This window comes from Rhinatrema bivittatum, chromosome 5 (assembly GCF_901001135.1).
Source record: "Rhinatrema bivittatum chromosome 5, aRhiBiv1.1, whole genome shotgun sequence".
NCBI classification, from domain to species: Eukaryota; Metazoa; Chordata; class Amphibia; order Gymnophiona; family Rhinatrematidae; genus Rhinatrema; species Rhinatrema bivittatum.
Genome location: NC_042619.1, coordinates 138,749,031 through 138,765,992, shown reverse-complemented (window position 1 = coordinate 138,765,992; position 16,962 = coordinate 138,749,031).

Genomic DNA, 16,962 nt, shown 5'->3' with positions numbered 1-16,962 from the left:
GTGCATAGCAACTTTCAAAAAGAAGCTAAAGACTTGGCTATTCACCCAAGCCTTCCCCGAGACCTAAAACTGGAGGAAGAGACAGATGGTTCCCACACCACTTTCACCACTTTACATACCCTTTCAGATTGTGTACCCTGTATCACCTGTTCATACCCGGAGAGCTAAAATCTGATGAAATGCAGTCGTTATCTATATAACTTTATATACCCGGAGAGCTAAAACTTGATTAAGAGTCAGACGTCATCTTTATCACTTTACATACTCTTTCTGATTGTGTACCCAGTATCACCTATGCATACCCTGAGTGTACATAGTTTTTTTGTTCCCTGCTTCAGTTTACCTTGTTCATGAATGTTCTCCCTTAAGTTATATGTCAACTTGTTATAATGTATTACGCCCTGAGGCGACAGTTCAGTTCCATGTAAACCGGTGCGATATGTATTGTATACAGGAATATCGGTATAGAAAAAATAAAAATAAATAAATATATATATATATATATGTAAATAACAAATATATATATATATATATATATACAATAATAAGCCTATATAAAATAGTAAGATAGTATGTCCATTCCAGACCAAACCAGATAGAGGTCCAGTCCGAACAAAATAGGGGAGCGTCTTTGAAATTCCAGAAATTTTAACATTTTAGCTTTAGGATTTTGAATCCACTCTGCAGCTCCAATATTACTCACAGTTCTCAAAACCAAAGTACCAACAGTGATTTCTGGAAGGAGGAGACCTCATTTGATGTATCACTTAATTCTTATAGGTGCATAGACACTGATCCAGTTTAAGAGAGAGATGTGGGGCTGGAATCTTCCATTATATTGAAGCTTCATTGAAGCTAGATAGAGAGTGCATTAAGCTAGGTAGAGTACATTGTACAAATCAGCTCCTCTTTTAACTTTCATCACTCCAAGTGACAGAAAACCTTCACTGATGTCAACTTTGCTGTTTGTATTTCTGACTGTGTATGTAAAACTGCCCCCCAAACCTCACCCCAAGTAAAAAAGTGCCTTTTCAACTTACATATTGTTGCATTGGAGGTGGACCCATGGGCTGAGGTGGGGTTGATGCAACCCATAGGTAGGGACCTACAGGTCCTCACTGTCGGCAGGTGGAGTGGGATGAAGATAGAGGCTGCTGGAGCTTCACCTATACCAGCCCTCGTTCCCCATGGGTTAAGCCTTTGGGTACCAGGGTCAGCAGGACTTAGGTGGGCCTCGAGGTTGGTTTATAAAGTAAGGTGGTTCAGCCCTGAGACAGCAGTTGATAGATGGCATAGTCCTACCCTGGACTGGGTTCGGTACAGAAACTCAGGCACCAATGGAATGGAAGGTAACTGGAGGCGCCAAGCAAAGAAAGGCAGAAGCCTTGTAAGTCCACGTCCAGGAGATAGGCTAGAGGAGGCATCACTGACAGGCTGGAATCGGGGCTGGTGGCAAGCAAAGGTTGTAGCAAGCAGTGTAGAATTCTGGACATGGAGTATTCGGTAGCATAGTCTATCAAGGCAATGGTCAGGGCATGGAGAAGGCATGCGTAGTCAATCAAGGCAATGGTCAGGGCATGGAGAAGGCAGGCATAGTCAATCAAGGCAAAGGTCAGGGCACGGAGAAGGCTGGCGTGGTCAAGTGTAGCAAAGGTCCGGGTTTGGAGATAAGATGAAGAGGAGTCAAACGTAGCAGAGCTCCGGGGTTGGAGATAAGCCAAAGAATATTCAAACAAAGTTGAGTCGAAATCCAGAGAGTCAGTCCAACACATAGCAGGGCAGGAACGAGGAAGACAGGAACCTGGAACTACAGGAGACAGGAACATGAAGTAGAGAAGATTCTCTATCAGCAAAGAGTATGAGGAGTATGAGGAGACCTGTTGCAAAGGCAACGCTATGGAGTGAGGCCTGAGCTTATATACGCTGAAGAGTCTGACGTCAGCATCCGGGACCGGGACCAGGTTACCGCCGCGGGCCCTTTAAACGAATCAGTGATGCGCACGCGCCTAGGGAGGGGTGCGGCGCCGATGGCAGCGTCTCTCTGCAGGCCATGCAGAGAGGCCAGATGAGGAGGGGCATCTTGGCTGGCAACACTTGGGACCATGGCAGAGCCGGAGGTACTGGAGGCGACCCGAAGTCAGAGTTGGCGGCCTACCGCCGCCAGTGAAGAGGAACCAGGAGCTGGAGTCCATACAAGAAGGTGAGAGGGCCAAGCTGTGGGTGTGCCACGGGTGGCATGCGTAACACATATTGGTCTTTATAGAGGTTCTCTCTCTCTCTCAAAATTAGACTAACCAGTAACCACAGCCCCTTTTCATCACAGTTGCTATTTCTGCTATATTTATAGCATTTTGATGAATCTAGGTCTTAGGTTTTGAGGGCTATCACCAAGTTGGGTTTCAAGATTTCCCCAATAAATATGCAGGAGCTGTATTTGCATGTATTGCCTCTTTTATATGCAGTTAGATCCCATGCATATTAATTGTGGAAATCCTGAAAACTTGGCAGAGTTGTGACCCTTGAGGACTGAGTTTGGGACACTTGATCAAAGAGCCCTCAAACATAATGGATCACCTGGTTCCATAGCAAAGTGACTGAACTAGGTAGTCTTGTGAACTCAACCTTTTACTGCCAAGAGCTGGGAGTTAATAACAGGGAATCTCTCTCTATTAGGATCTGTTGGGTTCTTCTTCCAAGCAACCTAAACTGACCACAGTAAGAGACTAGGTACTGGGCTAGATGGACCATTGTTCTGATTCAGTATGTCATTTTTTATGTTCTTATGGTCTGATTCAAACTTTGTGTATTTTTCTGCTGTGCATGAGTAATGAAAGTCTTGCAACTAGAATATCCCTGTTTGAATCTCATACTTACTATAAATACAATGATACCAATTTTATTTTTTCCTGTAAAAAAAGTGTGTTTATTTTATTAATAGCTTGGATATTTGCATATAGTATATGATTAACACTAAAGATATTATGTTTTACATAATTATGTGGTAGAAAAGCCTTTGGCAATATGAAATTAAAAACCGTATTGGAATAAAGATTTTTTTGTAATAAAAACCTTGTTGTATAGTTACAATAATTAATTAATAGCTTTAGCATTGTGAAATATATCACTGCTGAAGATTGCTTTTTGAGCTTAAGTTTAGTAAAATTGTGCATGCCCTTTTTAATCTGAATTAAACTATGGCACAATTGATGTATGGTCTAGGGATGTGCAGAGCAAAAGTTTAAGTTCATATGTCCATATGTCCAAAGGGGGTCCCATTTGCGGTCAATATGGACATAAACAGAATTCAATGAGTTGAGTATATGTCCATATGTGCAAATAAAAATTTAAACCCCTCACCTTCCTTAATCCCCCCCAAAGACTTACCACAACTCCCTGGTGATCCAGCGAGGAGTGAGGACGCCATTTCTGAAATCCTTTGCGAGGAGCACGTGACGTCGGCACCACGTCGGCGCCACGTCGGAGTGACGCGGCGTCACGTGATTCCCCGCGGGTTCGCGCCGGAACGCTCGTTCGGCCCAAAAGGAACTTTTGGCCAGCTTGGGGGGGTCAGGAGGCCCCCCCAAGCTGGCCAAAAGTTCCTTTTGAGCCGAACGAGGGTGCCGGAGGGAACTCGCGGGGAATCACGTGACGCCGCGTCACTCTGACGTGGCGCCGACGTCACTCCGACGTGGCGCCGACGTCACGTGCTCCTCGCAAAGGATTTCAGAAATGGCGTCCTCACTCCTCGCTGGATCACCAGGGAGTTGTGGTAAGTCTTTGGGGGGGGATTAAGGAAGGTGAGGGGTTTAAATTTTTATTTTGGATCAACAATCGCGATTTCCAACTTATTCAACATAGCTATGTTGAATAAGTTGGAAATCCGATCGTTTATGTCTCATCACTTTTTTAAGTTAAAAAAAAAAAAAAAGTAGCGTTTTACATTTATGTTCAATACGAATGCACACCCCTAGTATGGTCTCCAAATTATACTTTTCAATATAAGGGCACAGCTTGCTATAGAAATTTTCCAACCATGAGCTGGTAGCTTAGGCTGAAGTAATTTAGAAAGACAACACTAGATGTCCAGCAATTTAAAACTTTGTTATTTCACCAAAGGTAATTGCATGTGATTTAGTAATAGATTAAAAAGAAAAACTGACAAAGCTGTTAGCTGGCTTATTCTGAGCATAAGAACATAAGAAGTTGCTATACTGGGACAGATCAAGGGTCCATCAAGCCCAGTGTTCTGTTTCCAACAGTAGTCAATCCAAGTCACAGGTATCTGACAAGTACCCAAGCATTAAATAGATCCCAAGCTACTAATGCTGGTAACAATCAGTGGCTATTCCTTATTGATTAATAGCAGTTTATGGTCTTCTCCAGGAACTTATCCAAACCTTTTTTTAATTCCAGCTACACTGCCTTAACCACCTCCTCTGGCAATGAATCCCAGAGCTTAATTGTGTGTTGGGTAAAAAATAATTTTCTCTGATTTGTTTTAAATTCGCTACTTGCTAACTTCATGGAAATCACCCTAGTCTTTCTACTATTTGAAAGAGTAAATAATTGATTCACATTTACCCATTCAAGTCCTTTCATGATTTTGCATACCTCTATCATATCCCCGCCCGCAGCCATCTCAAGCCTTAATATCTTTAGCCTTTCCTCATAGGGGAGCCATTCCATGCCCTTTATCATTTTGGTTGCCCTTCTCTGTACTTTCTCCAGTGTAACTATATCTTTTTTGAGAGGCAGTGACCAGCATTGCACATAGTATTCATGTGCGGTTTCACAATGGATGGATGAAATAATCCAGTAGAGCATTCATGGTTAGTGCATCAATCTAATTGTATATTCAAAAGATTAATACATTCAGCAATGTGCTTAGGTATGAGTCTCTCCCCCTCCTCCCCCCCATCTCTTTTATATTAATTGTAAAACATTTTATTCTAATTCTTTTCATGGCAGGTGAATGTCAACATAAATGCTTCTTAAAATCACCCGGTTCGAATCGAGACATTATTTTACATCATACTACAAATTGTAATTCTCTAAATGTTGTTTATGCAATTCAGTGTCCTTGTAAGAAAATATATGTGGGTCGTATGAAGAGAAAAATTCAAACTAGACTCGTGGAACACAAAAACTGTATCAAAACAAAAAAATTGACTGCTCCATTGGCGGCTCATTGCTGCGAACAACAACATCTGTTTAGTGATTTATGGTGGTTAATACTAGAACAAATAAAGATGCCCTCGCGTGGTGGAGACATTTCTGCACTTTTAAACAAGAAGGAACAGTACTGGATTTTCAAGTTAGACGTGATTGCGCCGAAAGGCTTGAATGAAGTCATCAATTGGTACTCTCTGATTTAAATGTCTGACGTCAATTTGACGTCACAAAGTGAGATCGAGACTGACGCCATTTTGAGAGTTCATTTATAAAACTGAGTGAAAGAAACAGGTAAAAGTGTTGGGGCGGCATGGAGACAAGGAAGTCATAAAAAAGGATTTTCAGGAGTAATGACAAGATTGCGTAAAAGGACCCCCTGATGCAGAAGTTACTCGAAACATGGCCATGTCGGGGTGATGTATTGACTGTGACATAAGCTAAGTAACCTTCATTGTTCTAACTCCTGAATAAATAATTTTGTTTGTATCAATCCTTTCAGCCGAAAAGGACCCCTGTGGCCCCAATATGACTTTTTAAAGAAAAATTGAAAAAATGAAATAAAAATTAATGTTGACTCCGAGTGAGCACTATATCTATATTACAATAAAGGTGGACCAAATGGTCTAGGCAGCTTGTTTCTGACTAACTAGCTGTGGTCAAAAAGGTCCTACAAAATTACCTAAAAAATTGAGTAAGTCTTCTACTGAGGACATTTTTTGTGATTTATTTATCTCTATAGGAGAGCCATCTAATAGGTCAAGGTAAGGTGTTGGTGGTAGTTTAGGATTTAGGGGCCAGTTTCTTATGCAGAGTGAGATGTACGAACAGCACAGTACACCTTGGTGAAGATTTGATGTCATTTGGAGAGAGGAAAGTCTCACAAAGATGCCATTTCTACTTTGTTCTCTTACCCTAGCTTGATGGACCCTAACAGGGTACCATCAAGACAGGGTGAGATAACATAGTACAAAATTTCATCATTGTGAAAATTTCCTCACTCCAAATGATTTCAAATCTTCACCAAGGTGTACTGTGCTGTTCGTACATCTCACTCTGCATGAGAAACTGGTCCCTCAGCCCTAAACCACCACCAACACCTCACCTTGACCTATTAGATGGCCTTCCTATAGAGATATACATTCTTCACTACCAGAATTGCACGGGCCATCCATTGCTCCGACCATTGCCAACCAATGGCACCGGTAGACCCTGTCACATGATAAGGGCAAAGAGCCACCAGCGCCATTTTGCTTACTGGCAGCCAACGGCCCGAGAGGGGGAGATCGCTCCCGGGACCCCGCTGGACCACCAGGTATTTTCAGCAAGTCTTGGGGGGGGGGGGGGTCGAGCAAGTCTTGAGGATTTGTGACGTTGTGGGTTTGCAATTAATTAAATTTGAAAGGTTGAGGTGGGGTTTTTTTTTTTAATGTGCCCTTTCACCCCCCCCCCCCCAAAAAAAAAATTGATAAGAAAACCACACAAAATTCTGTGGGTCCTATTTCGTTGCAAATGAATGCACATCCCAGCAAGGCACTGCCACGGGGCCTTCTTATTCTAGTTAGCGGTGCATGTGTATACCTAGGGGAGAATACACTGTTTGCTGGTGTATAAGGAAGGAGATGGGGCATTGTTCACTGCAGGCTCGAGTCTCGGTATCTTGTGATGAGTGAGGCTGCGGCCAGCCAAGCATTACAAAACCCCATTCAAAATTCACTTCTAAGGATATTATTGCTAAAATAAAATGTGTCAAGAAAGAATTACTGGGACAGCAAAGGTGAATGGGGAGAAAATGGTTACTTAGTTAAAATGCTGCAAGAAAAGATAAAAATTATGTGGATGAGGACATATATTAATGATATATTTGTAGCAAATCTGAGCTGAGGAAGGGATTAATGTCAAGTGTAATGGTATTCTTTTCCCTCAGTTATGATCCAAAGTATTCTTTTCCCTCAGTTATGATTCTAGTACTTGTTTTTAATCACTAGCTACACCTGAATCTAGTCCATCTGCAACTAGGATGATAGAGGTGCCAATTAACTGTATCACCAATTCTAATAGGTCTATAAAATCATAGAATCATAAATTTGATGAAATTAAGGAAATTATTGTATGCAAAAAAATTAGAAAGCCCACTAGCAAGAATACAATAGGGAGTATTTAGTCAGAACTTCCATCATTTCTAAAATGTTTCAAGATTAAATTTTAGAAAAGAGTTTCCCAAACTTGTCCTAGTGATCCCTAGACTAGTTGGATTTTCAAGATATTGTAGCCATAGCCCTCAGATAAAAGACAGAGTCACTGGATTCAGGAAACAACCCATGTTTATTGTAATTGCCAACTGAGAAGTGAGAGGTGGAAAACCTTTATATATTTCCTGATTGTATAGCAGAGATATGTTAATCAAAGTCATGTGAACATACATTATTTGGGCTGGGAAGTTATTAATAATCCTTCTTTCTCTTCTTTTCAGCTGCAAGTTTACATAAGCAGTTCTTATCTTGTTTACTCAGATATGTGCCCTTGTGGCTAAACTTCCTGTTTTCCCATTGCTCATCTGGCCTAACAGGCACATATTTTGCTTTTTTAAGCAATTATCTATTCTTATGCATGACTATGTGACTATTTCATCTGGATAGAATAGATGCCTGTCTTCCATTTTGTATGCTGTTAGTAACATATTTCTTCCCCCCCCCCCCCCTTTTATCCCCTCAGTCCCCCTTTTTATCCCCTCCAATCTTAAGAGAGGATAACTCCCAGCACTTTTTGCAGATTATACCATCTAGAAAGCAGCAACTTAAGCACTAACATCTAGGCATATATTAGCATTTTGTCATTTTGTGATAATGCAATATAGGTCAGGAAGCTGCCATGCTTTACCATTCTCCAGCTGTAGGCTATATTATTTCCCTGCCAATTATTTCATTCTCCAAGGCTGGCCCCTCCCTGTGTCTTATTTTGGTCTTGGTGGTCATGGCCCATGGAGCTATGGGCCAGGCTGGGACTCTCTTACATGTCACAGAGGTAAGGGCCTTGTAATCCAATTCTCAGCAGACTGAGTTCAAATTCAGAGTCAGGGAGAAGAACAGGGGATATGCATGAGATAAATTTGAAGATATTGGATCTCAGGTATATACAAATTTATTTTATGCATGTTCATTGTAGATATTCTAAAAAACTGAGTTCCTGTAGGTGTTACGACTGTCGCTGCCCGACGTCTCCACTCCGCCCTCCTTACCTCTCTGGTGACTCCTCCTGTGGTTGAGGGATGTTTGGCTGCCGCGGCGTCTGCCTGCCATCCTCTTCGGCGTCCCCGGTCCGGCTTGGGTGCTGCCTCCCGCCATGCTCTCCAGCTGCCTTAGGGCGCGCGCGCCGCGTGGCCCTGCTTCAAATACTTTCTTTTGCGTGAACCTCAGGGGTGTCCCCCTGTGATGATGTCACGCATCCCGGATACAAAAAGCCTACACTACTGCTAACTAATCGAGTTAGCAAGGCCAGGTATTCGTACAGAAACTCCTTACGGATAGGTTCACTCTCCGTACCTGGCTACTCTGCCTCTCCATTATTTGGACTTACTCTATCGGGTACCAGTTCCTCGGGGGCCTCTCTCTTCTCTTTCAGGTTGCTGTCTGGAACCGGTACTTGCTCCTCGAGGGCCCATGTTCCGGGACTTGCTGCCTGAACTCCACTTCTGCCTGGAAGATACCGCTGCCTACACCATCAGTGAGTTACTATCTACTTCTCTCAGAGCTGTTCCCTGGAACCTGGTACTCGTTTCTCGAGGGCCTGTCTCTATTCCAGCTCCTGTGATTCCTACCGAGAGAAACTGCTGTGTGAGTAATCAACCAACGAGGCTCTATTCCAGAACCCTGCATATACTTCATTGTACTCACTATCTCAGTTTCTCTTCACTACAGCACAGCCATTGTGGGATCACTGTTCCAGAGCCCTGAGGGACTACAAGCCCAGCCGGGCTTCATCTCTGCTCACTACTGCCACCTCTGGTGGCTTCTCAATACTGTTAATAAAAGATCTATCTGTGTTGTGTGTCCTAAGCTGAGCCTGACCTGTGGCCCCTCACGGGACTTCCCCCCGTGGGCGTGGTCAGCAGCCACAGTGTCCAAGGGTCCACCCAAAATCTTACAAACAATAACACTGTAGGATCTCCAGAACAGGTTTGGGAAGCCCTGATTAGGAAAAAAAAGACTTTCACAAAGTGCATTTGATAACTTGAGTTAATATTCCACATTTATCTTCTCCGCAAATGAGTTTGAAATGAATTACATTGGCATTTTAAACTTCCTTCATCCAAGTGTTTTGTAATTTTTAGTTGCCTACTTCTTCTTTAAGGCAAATGAATAATCTCTATCTAAATTGTATACAAAGTAAGCATTTTGAAAGACAACTTTGGATTATGACTATTTATTATTATTATTATTATTATTATTATTATTGTTTGTACTTACTTCTTTCCACTTGAAAGTTGAGCCCTATTAATCCAGGCTGTATTCAGTACTCACTACTGAAACTTCATAGATCTCCAAGTTCCATCTAGCTGCTCAGTCTTTTTGTCTTCCAGCTCCCCCTGCTGTGACTCAGAATAAATTCCAATTTGGATGGGAAAGGATTACATTTCATGCCTGTGCTGTTTCCTGCAGCAATTTTTTTTCTTTCAGTATTAGAGACAGCTGCTTTCTCAGCTTCCCTCTTCTCTTCCAAGGCATCATTCTCAGGAATCCCTTTCTCATCTCACTGGACCACAGTACTTGCAATAAAATGCTACACTGCTTATTTTATTTTATATAGAAACCATGTTTCAATCTCTTTTATAGCATCAAGAAATATAGACAGCTGCAGGCAATGCAGAACAGTAGGTAGAAAGCACAGTGGTGTTAAAAAAACACACTTTATTGCAAAAACACAGAATAGGGATAATATATTTTGCAAAGTTTTGCATAACTGAAGAACTGAGTCTGAAAAGGAGTGTTACATTCCATATGCTGCTTTCTCCAGCCATGAAAAAAGAATGGGGGTCTCATTAGGAAGTATTTTAGTGTGCAGTAAAACAAAAAAAAAAAAAAAAATATATATATATACACCAAACAAGCTAGTATACCAGGGTTGTGTTTTATTTCACTTATATCACCCATTTCAAATCATTTTCATGGAGAGCTAAAACGGTCCAAGAGCTACAGAGTGTATTCATGATCACAATGGTCATTGCCATCATTAAATGCCATGACAGCTTCAATACAAAAGTTGGTGAACCAGTTCTCTTAGTGCTCAGCTTTCCTCTTTCTTCACACATTTCTAGATCCAGATCAATTTTTAATGTCATTGCCCCAGAGTGCTCTTTGGTTTCCTCCATCTCTTTTGTCCTCTATCGTGCCCTATCTACAGTGAATACCATCTTAGGATGCAGACTAAAGGAAAGCTATGAAATACATGTTTTCAAAAGAGATGGCATTACCTATGTGTTGTATTACTTAGATAAAAGACATGCATATATACATTTTTTTACAGTAGATAATTGATTATGAAAGGCTTTCCTTTATTATCCACACCACAGCTTCTGCAATTTACTGTCCAGAAAAATTACTAAGTAACTGAAAATGCTGATAGTACATGCAATAGTGCTGAAAGAAGAGGAACAATATGGATGAGGCAAATTTAATCTTAATTGTTTGATACAAGACAATGGGCAGGAAACAAACTTTAGAGATGAAAATATTAATTTACACTCTTAATTGTTTTGGGCTTTTTTTTTTTTTTGCTTCAAGCACTACACAGATCATTTTATTTCAAACTAGCAGTACCCCGGCCACATGTTGCAGTGGCAGAGTCAGGTTCTTTACCCTCCCTCCGTCTTCCCCTTGCTCATTTACCTCAGTCACTCATCCTCCTCCCCCTTGGTCACTCACCCCCCCCTTCCCTCCCCTGTCCCTACGCCAACTCTCTCCCCTCATTCTCAGCTCCCCCCTCATTCTCCCTCCCCTGACACTCACCTCCCCCCTCATTCTCCCTCCCCTCACTGTCACCTCCCCCCGCCTACTGCCTACCCTTCAGATCAGAAAACCTTTGTCTTTCTATTTCTGTGGGAACCCCCCCCCCACCCCAAAAAAACCAACCCCAATCCCAACCCTTTAAATCAAATAATAACCCCCCAACCTCCTGCCCCCTCCCAAGACCTGGGAAATTAAAATTGTTGGTTCTACATGTGGTTTGTCCTTGGGCATCTGTGCGCGTTATGTAGCCAAATAGGGGAGTGCCTAACCAAATTTGCACTTCCAAATTTGTTTTGTGGTCTGGGGAGGGCTATTTTGGTGCGTTCCCGAGATCGTGCAAGTTTAGTGTATGTATTTGTGTGTGAACCTCCCCCTTCCCCCCAAAAACAATCCTATGAGAAAAGTTCTCTTAAACTAACCAACCCACACTCTCCTGCCCCCCATCCCCCAGCCCTGCGAAAAACAGTAGCCCCCCCCCCCCAGAGTTGCTGAATGAATGAAACCTGCCCCACCTCGTGACCCCTCCCCAAGATGTTCACAATAAATTCACCACCCCCCACCCTCCAGACCCCCTGAAACCTGATAAAAATGTCAGTCGGTGGAGTGGGCGTTCAGGAGCGGTCTGGGGGCGATGTATTGGTGTTGGTCTGTCGGCTGTGAGCACTGAAACGGGTTCCGACGGCCCTTTTCCCGTACTATGTTAGTGGGGTGGAGCAATGGCAGCGGTAGGTCCTCTGACATAGTAAGGGCAAAGGTCCACCGGCTGCCAGTCCTGAAAATGGCATCGAGGGGCCCTCGCCCTTACTAAATCACATGGGCTACTGCCGCCATTGGTGTCCCCGAGTGGCATAGTTAGGGAAAGGGCCATCGGCACCATGTTGATTGCTGGCAGCCGATGGCCGTAGTGCAGGAGATGTGTCCCGGACCGGTCCTGGCCCCCCGCTGGAGCCTCCCGGACTTCTGTCAGGTTTTGTGTGTGTTGTGAGGGCCTGGGAAGTAAATACATTTGGCATGTGTGTGGGGGGTGTGAGGAGGGTGGTTCTGTGTGTGTTGGGAGGCTGTGGACTGGAAAATTGGGCTTCAAAATGGCAGATGAAATTTAATGTGGATAAGTGCAAGGTGATGCATATAGGGAAAAATAACCCATGCTATAGTTGCACAATGTTAGGTTCCATATTAGGTGGTACCACCCAAGAAAGAGATCTAGGCATCATAGTAGATAACACATTGAACTTGTCGGTTCAGTGTGCTGCGGCAGTCAAAAAAGCAAACAGAATGTTGGGAATTATTAGGAAGGGAATGGTGAATAAAACGGAAAATGTCATAATGCCTCTGTATCGCTCCATGGTGAGACCGCACCTTGAATACTGTGTACAATTCTGGTCGCCGCATCTCAAAAAAGATATAATTGCAATGGAGAAGGTACAGAGAAGGGCAACCAAAATGATAAGGGGAATGGAATAGTTCCCCTATGAGGAAAGACTAAAGAGTTTAGGACTTTTCAGCTTGGAGAAAAGACGGTTGAGGGGGGATATGATAGCGGTGTTTAAAATCATGAAAGGTCTAGAACCGGTAGATGTGAATCGGTTATTTAGTCTTGTAGATAATAGAAAGACTAGGGGGCACTCCATGAAGTTAGCATGTGGCACAATTAAAACTAATCGAAAAAAGTTCTTCTTCACTCAATGCACAATTAAATTCTGGAATTTCTTGCCAGAGGATGTGGTTAGTTCAGTTAGTATAGTTGTGTTTAAAAAAGGATTGGATGAGTTCTTGTAGGAGAAGTCCATTACCTGCTATTAATTAAGTTGACTTAGAAAATAGCCACTGTTATTACTAGTACCTGTAACATGAAATAGACCTCGTTTTTGGGTACTTGCCAGGTTTCTTGTGGCCTGGATTGGCCACTGTTGGAAACAGGATGCTGGGCTTGATGGACCCTTGGTCTGACCCTGTATGGCATGTTCTTATGTTCTTATCTACTCACACCACTGCTCTCATCAGTCCTCTCTCGCCCTCATACACCACAGTCTATTCAACGCCCTCATTAAGTCTCAATACCTCCTTCTGACCTCTCACTTTCTAGGTTTCCAAAAACACCCCTTCAATCTTTTCTTTCATATAGCACAGTCTCTTTGCTCACCTTACATCCTACAGCACCTCAGATACCTTCACTTACTAGCCCTCCCCTCCCACCGCACTGCTGATTCCTTCACTCCTTAACCCCTCTGCATCCCTGCCAATCTACTCACTGATCCCCCTGTATTCTGTATCCCTTCCAAACCCTCATTCACTAACCCCATTGAATCTGATTCTGAGACCTCACTCACTAATTCTCCTGCTCCCCCTCTGATTCCCTCACTCACTCTCCTGCTTCCTATCTGACACCCTCACTCACTCCCTTCCCTCTAATCCACCCACACCCTCATTAACTCTGTCCAAAAATCCTCTGATCCCCTCACTCTTTCTTCACTCCCTGCCCTTCATTCACTCCCTTCCTTCCAATTCCCCCATGTACCCCTCGGTCATTATTCCTTTCCCTGCAACACCTGAAATTTCCTCACTCTCTCTTGCACAGACATTCCATTTACTGACAGAGTAATAGTGAAAAATTTAAAACTACTCTTTTCTCCTCATCTTCTCTGGATTGTGTAGCAGCTATGGTAGGAACATAGCTTTCATCCTTCAGTCTATACTCCCCCTGGCCTTCCACATCCAATCTTGATCTGGGCTTGATAGGAGGGGGAGGTGGAGCACAGCAGCAATGCAGAACTTCAGGCCACTGAGCTCTTAACCTGCTTTTGGGCCCCCAGTGTTCAGCTTTGAACTGCACAAGACACCATAGAGCTTTGCAGTTCAAAATGCGACACTGGAAACCCAGCCACAAAGAAGGATGACATGGTCTGAAGTACTATGGGGTGAGGAGGGCCTGATACACCCCATTTGCTCTCACTTCTGCTGCTACACAGATCTGATCTTTTGTAGTGATTATACCAGGATTGGGGAATTTTGTGGGATGGCCCAAATTTTGTGGCCCTTCCAACTCCTGTGGAATTACGAGAGACCAGGAGCCTGGATTATAATTAGGAATGTGCATTTGTTTAAAATGAAAGTGCAAACCATGATGAATAAGGCTAATTCATTTCATTCAGGGGGGCCCTGAAAGGAATCTGGCCCCCCTTTCAATGACATGAACCTTTTTTGTTCAACTAGTTTTAAACTAATGCATCAGGCCTAGACCTAGGCTGAAGCTAGGGTCTCACCTAGGGCATAGGTCTCACCTAGGGCATATGCCTGAGCACAATGCTAGCAAAGGGCCCAAAGACAGGTCCTCATCTAGAGTCTTGGCCGAGACCCAAAGCAGGGCCAAATCATGATGCCAGGGCCTTATTGAGAGCCCGAAAAATAAAAAAATAATAATTTACATGATCCTTCAGGTATCCATGAAAGCCGGTCCCAACGCTGGGGCCTCAGCCTGGACCCAGGCCCAAAGCTGAAACCTGACCTGAAGGCCAGGTCCCAATGCTGTTGCCTTGGCCTAAGCCAGTGCCCAGATCCAGTCCATGACCGATGTTGCGACCTGACCCGAAGACCAGGACCCAATGACAGGGCCTCAGCCTAGAACCAGGCCTGATAACATGATCCAACCCAGAGGTCAGGTCAGGATACCAGGACCTCAGCCTGAACACAGGTCCAACAACACAACCTGACTCGGAGGTTGGGTCCAGATGCCACAACCAGAACCGGAGGCCAGGTCCTGATGCTGGAATCTCAGCCTGGACCCAGGCCTAATGCCATAATCAATCCAGAGACCAAGTCCCAATGACCATGCCTAGGCCGAGGCCAGACCCGATGCCTGAGTCTGGGCTGAAGCCTCAGTGTCAGGACCCAGCCTTTGTGTTAGGGCATGGCATTGGACCTGGGCTCGGGCTCCAGCCTAGAGCAAGGCCTAAGCATCCTGTCCTCCAGGCTAGGTTGCTGTGACAGGCCTGGGTCCGGGACAAGGCCCTGGTATCAGTACAGAACACAGACAAACTCTCATCAAATATAGAATAAAGAGACCATAAACTATAAATAGAAACTTGTAGGCAAAAACTGAATAGGAAAACCACAACAAGTCAGAATAACAATGGAAAAACAGAAACCACCATCAATCCTCAGATATTAAACAATAAAACAAGAAATATAATAAATACATTAATCATAATAGTATAAACATTCAAATAAAAAGAATATTTCAAAACAGCTGGTGAATGGAAGATCCAATAATTAAACCCTCATAAACAATTAGTTCTCAAATAAAATATTAAAAAACAGCATCCAAAAAATAAAACAAATAAGAATAAAATAATTCACATGCTTTATAGCTGGAAACTAGCTGAGAGTGTAGTGGATTAGTGAGAGGGGGATGCATAAACTTTCTTCTCTCTCTCTCATAGATATATATCTATACATACACATACATATGTTCTCTCGCTCATACACACACATGCTCCCTCTTGCATCCACATGCTCACATGCACATGCTCCTTCTTTCTTACACACACTCTCAGACTCACTCACATGCTCAAATATGCTCCTCTTACATATACATGTTCACACACATGTTCCCTCTAACACACACATGCACACACACACAAGATCCCTCTCTTTCTTACATATACATGCTCAGAAACGCACACACACATGCTCACAAACACACACATACACATGTTCAGACACACACATGAAGAGAACACCCTTTGCTTCAATATCTCAAACTGAAGAGTTTATTGTTCAAAAAAAACGTACTATTTAGACCTCTTATTCCATCATCCCAAGAGGTTGCATCTTTCTCAATGTTCCCTCATACAGCACGCTACCTCTTTCATACACATGCTCAGACACACACATATGCCTCCTCTCACACATACATGTTCAGACACCCACATATATACATACATGCTCAGACACACACATGCTTACATCAAGGCCTATCCCAGCAGCCTGGTCCTCCACTTCTGCTGTGAAGCAGGTTGGGAACTGCCTCAATGCTTTTTTTCCTTTTGGTCACCTGGGAACCACTTGGTGCTGCAGGCTGAAGCTTCTCATCTTGGCCATGTGGCTCTTCAACTCATCTGGCTGTGAGGCCCTGCAGTTCATCCTCATCTTTGCCACACGGCATGTTGGGAACTGCTGCGTGGCTGGCAGCCCTACAACTCTTATCTTTGCTGCATGGCAGGTTGCAAACTGCCACATGATAACATGGTTCCTCCTCTTCTTCACCGTCTGGCCCTGCAGCTCTTCATCTTCATCACGGGGTGGTTTGGGAACCACCGCATGGCCCTGCAACTCCATCTTCTTCATTGCAGGGCCTTGTGGTACCTCCTCCATGCGGCAGAGCCAGCAGCTCATTGAACTCGAGTTGGCCCTCAGGCCACTGCCCCCCTGCAGGCCACCACCCTGTGCAAGTGCACAGTGAGTTGCGCCAGCCTTGCAGGTGCATTCTCCAAATAGAGGATGCCATTTTAAGAATATGGTGGAAAAAAGAGGATTCCTGCAGCTGATGCTGAGGCCCTGGAATGGGGCCTAGATCTGCGCCTTGGCCAAGGCTTTGGCATCAGGATTCAGACCCCTAGGCAGAACAATAATTGTTCACACAGGGCAGGAAAACAGCTAGCACAGCCCTGTGCACTCCAGCGCCTTCTTCCTGAGCAGAGTGCACCATTTTGATGTATAGCCATTCATTTTAACGGGCTTATATCCAAATGTTGCCCTGCACTGAAAGTTCTAGACTGATGCCCTGGTA